Source organism: Buteo buteo, chromosome 6, assembly GCF_964188355.1.
Source record: "Buteo buteo chromosome 6, bButBut1.hap1.1, whole genome shotgun sequence".
Lineage (NCBI taxonomy): Eukaryota > Metazoa > Chordata > Aves > Accipitriformes > Accipitridae > Buteo > Buteo buteo.
Window position 1 is genome coordinate 54484153 of NC_134176.1, and position 7680 is coordinate 54491832.

Below are 7680 nucleotides of genomic sequence, written 5' to 3' on the forward strand. Positions count from 1 at the left end.
TTTAACAGTCAGAAAATCACCACCTTGAAGTGATGCATTATGAGCTACATAATATGAATTTACATACATATCATGACAAATGACCCAGAAAGATCACCTATTTTTAAGGCTGCCAGATACTTCCTTGTAGAAGATTCATTTTTCAATTTCTTTTAAGTTGCCAAAGGCTTTCCAAGATGACCCATTCTGTGCCAGGTGCCCATGTCAAAGCTGAGCTACTTCAATGTCTTCATTATATGCAAAACATATTTTTTCCCCTTTCCAAGGAAAGCTACAGAAAAATACACTTTTGCCCCATTACAAAAGGCTATTTTTTCTTTAAAAAGTTTAATCACTTGCATGCTTTAAGTTCCACATGCATCTTCCTAAGAGACAGCAAAATGCATATCCTGACACACAAATGATACTTTTGTCAAGCTCACTGTAATGTTACTGTTATTGATTTTGTTTTGATATGTTATATACAAGTCACCTACACATTCTGTCTGTACTGACTGCACTTCAGTATAAGGCTTCTGGGAGCTAAGCATCCACAGTTGTAGACTCATAGGATAATACAGGTTGGAAGGGACCTCCAGATGTCCCTAGTCCAACTTCCTGCTCAACGTCAACTATCAGATCAGAACAGGTTGCTCAGCTTTATCCATTTGGGTCTTGAAAACCTCTAAAACAGAAGCTACACAGTTTCTCTGGTAAACCTCTTCCACAGCTTGACTACACTCATGGAGAGCAAGTTTTTCCTTGTATCCAGTCTGAACCTTCTTTGTTTCAATTTATGACCACTGCGTCCTGTCCTGCCACCACATGCCTCAACAAAGAGCCTGACTCCATCTCCTCAAAAACACCAGCAGGTTGTTGTCAGATCCCCTTGAAGCCACCTCTTTGCCAGCTGAACAAACCCAGCTCTCTCACCCTCTCCTCACAGGGCAAGTGCTCCAGCTCCCTAACCAACTTGTTAGCCCTCCACCAAATTAACTTCTGTTTATCAATGTTTTTCCTGTATTGAGGGTCACAAAACCGAGTGCAGTACTCTAGATGCAGTCTAATGAGCACCAAGCAGAAAGAGATAACCACTTCCCTCCATCTACTGGCTATGCTCCTCTTAATAGAGCCCAGGACATTGTTGCCCATCTTTTTCTGCAAGGGCATGCTGCTGCTGGCCCATGGTCAGTACAGTCCACCAGGATCCCAGGTTTCTCCAGCAGAGCTGCTTCCCAGCCAGTCAGTCCCCAGCCTGTATCACTGTAAGGTGCTCTTTCTTCCCAAGTGCGGGGCTTGCATTTGCCCTTGAATTTCATAAGGTTCTAGGTGGGCCTTGTGTTCACAGTGCCAAAGTTCTTCTGAATGGCAGCCCTGTCCTCATGCATATCAACTATTCCCCCCAATTTGGTGTCATCTGCAAGCACAAAAGCACATCCATCACCTTCTCAGGATGAATCCCTGCAGTACCCCACTTGTTACCAACCTCCCTATATGACACATTAACCACTACTTTGAGTCCATCCAACCAGTCTTTTAGTTGTCTAGTTCTCGATCCACTCAGACTGTCATGTCCCAATCTGGATACAAGAATATTGTTGGAGACAGAGTTGAAAGCCTTGCTAAAGTCAAGGTAAAAGAAATCCACTGTTCTTCCCTCATTCAAAAACTCAGCCATTTTACCATAGAAGGCAATCAGGCTAGTCATGCATGATTTACCTTTGATAAATCCATGCTGATTGTTCCCAATCACTTCCTTCTTCTTGTGCCCAGAAACGTGTTCCAAGAACACCCACACCCTTATTTTCCCAGGGACGAAAAGGAAGCCAGCCAGCTTTGTAGCTCCTTGGACTGTATTTCGGCCTTTTTTGAAGGGTGCAACTTATGCCTTTCTCCAGTTATTGGGAAGCTCTCCTGATATCCAAGATGTTTCAAAGATGATGGGGCGCAACCTCACTGTGACTCTGGCCAGCCCTATCAACGTCCTCAGACACAGTCCGTTTGGCCACACGGACTTGTACAATTCGAGTTCTCTCAATAATCCCCAACTCAATCCTCATCCACTGCTGGTAGCTACTCTCCTCAAACCCTGCCACTAAGCACAGAGGCCTGGGAGACCTTGTTGGTGAAGACTCACTAAGTAAAAGAGAGCATTGCGTACCTCAGCCTTATCCGTGTCCCCTGTCACTAAGTCACATTCAGAAAGAAGCCCATATTTTACTTGTCCAGCTTTTTACTACTAACGTACTAGAAGAAACTCTTCTTGCTGCCCTTAACCTCCCTTGCAAGTGTCATCTCTAGGTAAGCACTGGCTCTCTTGATGTCATCCCTACATAACTGGACAATGTTTCTGAATTTCTCCTTTGTAGCCTGTCCCAGCTTCTGCTGTTTGTATATCCCATTTTTATCAATGGAGCTCAGACAAGAGTTCCCTGTTAAGCCAAGCTCATCCCTTGATAGGCCTGCTTGTTTTCCTGAGTATGAGGATGGATCACTGGCATCTAAATTGCTTCTCAGTGATATCTTGCTGGACCCAGCAAGCATGAAGAGGTGAGCAACCCACATGAACAAAGAGATGGAAAAGAGGGGGACCAATAGGACTTGACTGAAGAAAGAACTGCAATGTGGGAAAAAGCTGATAAGAGTTGACATGGTAAACAGAACCTTGAATTTGGGATACAGACCAAGTCTGAGATGGGTGAGAAGGCTGGTAGGAATGGAAAAAACAAATTCAGATAAGAGACCACCTAGGCAGGAAGACCAGAATGACGTACAACACGGAAGTTGGCAAACTTCAGAAGACAGGACAGGAGCCAGTGGAAATGCAGAATAGAGAGAGGACAGATCCTAGCCATGATAGAGAACTGGATGTGAAGCTGAGGAGAGTGGACAGAAGCCTGAGACCAGCAGACAGGAGTGTGAATAGCTGGACAGGATTCAAACAGTGAAAGAACACTGGGATAAACAATTTATTACTTAGAATCTCCCTGCACAACAGTTCTGGATCTCAGGTAAGAAGCCCTTTAGCAAGAAACAAACTGTTTACATGGGGAAAATAGGGTTGTGATAAAAACTTCAGAACAGGGCAAAGACTGGGACAAATGTCCCAATAGGGATTTTGGGGGAAGATATTTAAGTAGATATCACAGAAGGAATAGGCAGAAAAAACAGCATCCACCAGAACATGCTCATTCCCAGAGCCTAGAACAGAACCCAAGATTCCAGAGTTTCTCACTACTCTGAAACACTTAAAAATCTCAGTAAACCATTCTCACAGACCATATCATTTGGACCACAGATGAATTACAAATTAATAGTATCACATTCTCTGCTAGCTCAAGTGGCAGAAGTCTCATGGCAAAATATACAAATTTCAGCCTTTCTAAAGACTTATATGCTATAATGCACTCCCATATGATAAAAGGTTTCTTCCTGTCCATCAGAGTTGCTGCCTTTTTTAATGTAGCATGTTGAACTTTTTGTTTATGTGCAAAGAACTTTTATGTTTTTTTTAAACAGATGAGTACCAAAAACATGACCCTCAGTTTGAAAAAAAAAAAAAAATTATAGTCACATCACAAAAATTAAAGATTATTTAATCTTGTTCTCTGTACCCTTGTGTGCAAGGTACTCTTGCTGTATTACTGAACAAGATGTTAAAAAAAAATCTAAATAATTACACTATATTATATAAGGACCTTGCCATATGCACTGCAAATGGTGGCAAGTGTGCCGTTCATAAGATAGGTTGAAGAAAAAAGAGAGGGAATTAATATTGTCTGGGATAATTTGATTTTCTTCTTGTTCCTTGCAAGCAAATCACCTAAAAAAAACCACAACAACAACAAAAAAAAGAACTTTCAATGGGCAATCCACTCTTCATCAAAATTTTAGACTTACTGTCTTGGGGTTAACATTGCAGCAGATATAAGAATTTATCCTTGCAGTCTAAATCAACAGACACCATACTACAAATCAATCAGTGAGGTCTTTTCTAGCATATGCATTCATGGATCCCCGTTAAGCGATCTATTTTAAAAAAAAAAAAAAAAAGAGAGAGAGAGAAGAAAAGCCAGGTTATTGTCAGTAAACTACATAGGGAGACAGACCTTCATGAGAAAACACTGTAGAACATGCAAATCATTAAAAGACTGATAGATTATTTTGAAAAATCATATCATAAAGGCCCTACATTGGATATTCAACACGAAGGGACACATAACACATCTCCAGAGATGTCTGTGAAAATACTACTAGTGAAACATGCAGGCACTAGATACTGAAGGTAATGAAACAGCAAAAGAGGAAGTTAAGAAGGTACAGTATGAACAGCACATAACAAATAGTAAGGCCACACATTATTCAATACTAAGGAAAAAGATTCAATATTGCTCACTGAACACAATCTAAGCCATTCTATGCTATATACTGAAAGAAACATTGTGAGGGAAAGTGTTAACATTTAACCTTACATTTACAGGCCAAACTATAGTTCTTACAAGAATCCCCAATTCTGGCATTTCATGATTTATAAGAGCTCGATCTTGCAATTTCAAAGTTCTTTGAAGATAGTTTTTGTTGCATAATAACAAAACATAGGCACGATTTCCCTAAAAAACACAAATATCACTTCACTTGCAGATTATATTCATCATATAAAAGAGATACATATTAATGCAATCACACACAGCATGCATCATCTACATTTGTTTTCCTTATTGTATTAGAAGCATATTCTATGACCAAACAGCAAGCTTTTGAATGAGTCTAGAAAAAAATTAAGTCACATTTTGCTTTGACGCTAGCTCCCCCTTCAGACCAGTCTAAGATTACAGTAATTTTTATTTTAAATTCTGACTCTGCAACAAGGATTTAAATACTCAGGTCCAAATCTTCTTCATCTTTACCCCCTTAAATGCCAGTGAACAGACTGATCAGGTAATGTATATGTAAAATTATCTTTATTTTTTACTGTACATAAATTCCAAGATGAGGAAAATAATTTGGTTTAGAAGAGATCTGACAGATAAAGCAGCAATTCTATACAGCTACAGAGACAGGAATAGACCAAGAATACAATTTTTCAGATTAATCCTATGAATGGTCTGCAATATTGGTAATATATAAACATTCCATTATACAACCAAGCCTCTGTTTGTCAAAATAAAAGGAAGCCCCTATGTGATTTAGTACTACCTTTACTAATTCACTTCAGGTGAATTGGCTCCATTTCTACTCTGGCAAGTATAGCTAGTATTTTTTTCTTGTTCCAATATTAGCTACAACTAATATCTTTTCAGTTGATCAGCCAACGAAACAGCCAAAATTTTAAACAAATGAAGACACTAGAGTAAAAGAGAAGGCAAGCTACAACTTCTAATCTGGCCCTCTGTATTTCCCAGTTGTCAAATGTCCTGGCAGCTACATCACTGAAAGAGTGAATTTGCATGATTCAACACTCCAGGTTGATTCCTACCCTTCCCTCGTTACTGAACTCCTTGCTCAGAAAATATGAATAATTAATTATACTTTCAACACTGAAAAAAAAGGTTGTCTCATTATGCATTGTTGGGAAAATACGCAAACTTTGCAATATGCTAGTTTGCCAGTTTAAGGTACATAAACATATGAAACCCTAACAAAGTATCAATAAAAATTTGGCAGTAAGCATACCAGTAATAACCAGAGAAACAGACGTTACTGGAAATACATCAAAGCATAGTCTCCGACTCCTAATAACTAGGTTTCTTTAATAATGGAAGGAATTGTAACAGAGCCTTCTGTAAATCCACCCCAAGCAGCAGCAGCACCACCCCAGGCAATGTTGGCTATTTATTTGCTTTTGCAGTTCAGACTTCTCTAAAGTTTTTGACAATTTACAGCAGAGGATGACTTACAGAAAAGAAGAATACAGTAAAATAAAAAACCTTTCCATGCTTAAACACTCCTTCTTAAGTATTTACTCCATTAACTTTAACGCCTAGACATTAAAATACTGTATGTTGGAGTAGAGGGAGTACTTTTAAGTATAGGTGTATAAATGTACATGTGTATACTGAAACATACACGTTTCAGCAGACGTGTATGTTTCAAAATACACACACACACACAAAAAGCGCTAAGTGCTAATACAAGATCACAGACAAAGCAAAGAATGTCCTGAACACACGGTTGGTTGTTTTCCACATCCATGTACACACAGCATGTGGATCACAGTGTACCAGGTGTGCATTGAGGACACAAGGACAGTACTGGTACTGCCCCGAGGAACTTGCAGTCTTTCCACAAGCAATTTTTCAGCTGACATCTATGCCCATAGGCTTTTTGGTACAACCCGCACCACGGCATTATAGTCTCTACCTATTCTCGTACCCTCAGTCACGAGCTTCTGAAAGCAGAGGGTCAGAGCCTGGTCTTTGGAGAGCACCTAGAACACAGTGGGTACACACTCGCACACACGTGTGAAAGACCTGAGCGTACATTAAGCACAAACTTGGCTAGAGGAAAAATCGCCGGAACCTTATCAGTAACAGAATCCAAGACCAAAGCAGTTAAACGTGCCGAAACACGGTAAAGGTCGCCGTGGGAAAAGCCCCGGGCAACAACCGATGGCTCTGCACCCTGGTGAAGACAACCACTTCCTCGAGCTACCAGGCGGCCCTGGACCATAAGGTCCGTCCGTAAAGCCCACGTTTCCCGTCTATTTCTCTCTGCCTAAACCAGGCGTCCCCTCGGGCGGCCGCAGTTCCCGGGACAAGCAAAGTTGGAGACCGCCCCCCGCGCCCTCCGGCCGCGGCGCACGGGACGGCGGCGGCCGCGCTCCCCGCCGCGGGTACCCGGGCTGCCCGCGCCGCTCCCCGGGGCAACGCCGCCGCCCGGGGCTCGCACACACCTCCCTCCCGGGCTCGGCCCGGCCCCGCCGCCGACGGTGATGCCCCAGCCGCCCGCCAAGCCCCGGCCTCCCCTTTCCCCCGCCGGGCGCGGGGCCCCCGCCGCGCTCTCCGGCGGCGTCAGGCCCCACCAGCGCCCCTCAGGTGAGGGAGCCCACGGGGACCCCGGCTGCACGGCGGGGGACCGGCCCCCTCCCCGCCGCCGCCGCCACCACCACCACCCCGGCGGCGGCGGCGGTTGCTGAGCAGCGCCGGAGTCGCAACAGCGGCGGCGCCAGGCCCAGGGGAGGGATGGGGAGCGCCGGCTGGAGCAGCCCCGGTCTCCGCTCGGTACCCGCTTCCCCGCCGCCGCGGCTCTCCGCTCGGCCCCCGCATCCCCTTACCCGAGTGCCGGGGCCCGCGCTGCCGTCGCCGTGGGTGCCGGCCGCGGGGAGACGCCGGGGCGAGCGGAGGGGCGGCGGGGGGGGGACGACGGGGACACACAGGGCGGTGAGGAGACGGAAGCAGGAACCCGCCGCCGCCGCTTAACGGAGCCGCCGGCGGACTGAGGAGACGGAGCGCGAGACGCGGTGGAAGGAGGGAGGGAGGGAGGGAGGGAGCGAGCGAGCGAGCGCGCGCGCGCCGCGGGCGGGGAGCCGCGCGCGCGAGCGCAGCCGCTGACAGCGAAGGGGCAGGCGCGCGGCGAGAGCAGCGGACGGCGCGCGCGCGCCGCCGCGCGCTGCGCTTCCCCCCCCGCCCTAGGAAGAGCTCCGCCGCGGAGCGCGCGCCTACCGGGGGAAAGGCGGCCTATCGGAGCGCGCGAGCCGGGCTG

General features: G+C 45.5%; 1 protein-coding gene across 6 annotated transcripts in view; it reads right to left on the bottom strand.

The window, feature by feature from the left end:
* FUT8 (fucosyltransferase 8) overlaps positions 1–7436 on the bottom strand; it is a 135844-nt gene extending 128408 nt beyond the window's left edge. For all 6 annotated transcript variants that reach the window (XM_075030988.1, XM_075030986.1, XM_075030985.1 and 3 more), the window contains exon 1: positions 7253–7436. The gene's annotated coding sequence lies outside the window, so the exon portion shown is untranslated. The remainder of the gene's footprint in view (positions 1–7252) is intronic.
* Positions 7437–7680: the final 244 nt, after the last annotated feature.